Source organism: Sinocyclocheilus anshuiensis, unplaced genomic scaffold (genome assembly GCF_001515605.1).
Source record: "Sinocyclocheilus anshuiensis isolate Anshui unplaced genomic scaffold, SAMN03320099.WGS_v1.1 scaffold886, whole genome shotgun sequence".
NCBI lineage: Eukaryota > Metazoa > Chordata > Actinopteri > Cypriniformes > Cyprinidae > Sinocyclocheilus > Sinocyclocheilus anshuiensis.
Window position 1 is genome coordinate 1,123,931 of NW_015536542.1, and position 1,745 is coordinate 1,125,675.

The window sequence follows — 1,745 nt, forward strand, 5'->3', positions numbered from 1 at the left end:
GTCCTCTTTTGGAAGACCAAACAAAGTAGTTTCGCTTTCACAACGAAACACACAGCGACTCCACAACATGGCAGCGGAGGCAACAGCAAGAATTAAAGTTACGCCTTCTTTTTTTGCGTTTATGGCATTTGGGCGGCGTTATGCAGATCTTCCCACATTGTGACGTAGACATGTGGGGGCGTGTTAGAACGAGCCATTTTAGGTAGGAGTGGTTGACTCTTAACTTTTATAAAGAATATCTCTTTGGATTTGAGACTTTAGTCTTTGCAACTTTACAGATCTTCTTTATGCACCAAGAGCTTGTAACACTCCAAAGAGAAAGGAAAAATTGAAATCGCATCATATGACCCCTTTAAAACAACATTTGTGTTATTTTATAATAAAGATGAAATAAGATAAACAAATATATTAGATGAAAAGCTTGAACGGAATGACAATTTTATATGTTGCCATGGCAACTAACTGAAATAACTTTAAGTTTGAAATAAATAAATAAAAATAAAAAATCAATTTAACCTAAATAGTACATTTAAAAATTAATAAATAAACAAATAAATGACAAAAGCAAATTAAATTACTACAAAATAATCTAAAATTATAATGAAAACTGAAAATAAAAGCTAATTTAAAATATTTATAAAAACTATGAAAGTATATAAATAATACAATACCTAAAACTAGAAACTCCATTGCAGGGTTATTATCGTTTAATTAAACTATTAAAAACAAATAAAACTGAAATAAAGCATATATAATGGATTAAAAAAAATTCTAAATGAAAATTTGATGTTGCGATGGCAACTAAATTTGTAGGTTTAAAATAGATAAAAACTTAAAGGTGCCATAGAATGGACAACTGTATTTACCTTGGCATAGTTGAATAATAACAGTTCTGTACATGGAAATGACATACCGTGAGCCTCAAACACCATTGTTTCCTCCTTCTTATGTAAATCTCGTGCATGCAAAAGACCACTGAAAAATAGGCGAATCAGAACATAACACCGACTGTGATGTTACAGTCGGGATCACTAATAGTTACGCCCCCAACATTTGCATATACCCGCCCATGTTCTATGCCAGCCGACAGCTGAACCTGCACAGCCGAATCATCAGAAGTTCTGCAGGTATTGTGAAGAAACAAGCGAGGATAATAGCGAAAATGGCAGATCATGGAAATAAATGTTATGTTCCAGGCTGTGCAGGGGATGTGATGTGCAGGGATGGGTTGGTGTCTGTATTCAGAAAGGCACGGAAAACAAATAACGCGCGTTCTAATAAAATAACGCAAGCCACTAAAGGGACATGGTTAGCTGCTTGCTAGCGGTAGCCTGTTACATTACAGTACATAAGATTTCACTTACCACATAAACAGAGTAAGGAGAGATGACTGAGGATGATGGCGAATGATTTACAGATCCTGAGCACCACTGACAAGCATCTGATCTTGTAAAATGTGTGGTAAGTACTGCCGCTGTAGTTTACACAGAGCACGTGCGATCGTGAGAGATTGACAGAGAAATCTCGAAAGTGAAAGTAAAAAGCGATCTTGCATTCGTAAGCAGTTTTAATGCCCCGCATATTAATAGCGGCTCCCTGAAGCCCTCATTTTATATACATTATAGTTACCCAATGATATAACTGCGAGAGACAGTACTGAAATATATATTTTCCCTGTGTTTCCTTCCTGCTGTGTGAGCAACTGAAATGAGCCGCACTGTGAAACAGCCAATCAGAGCAGAGCT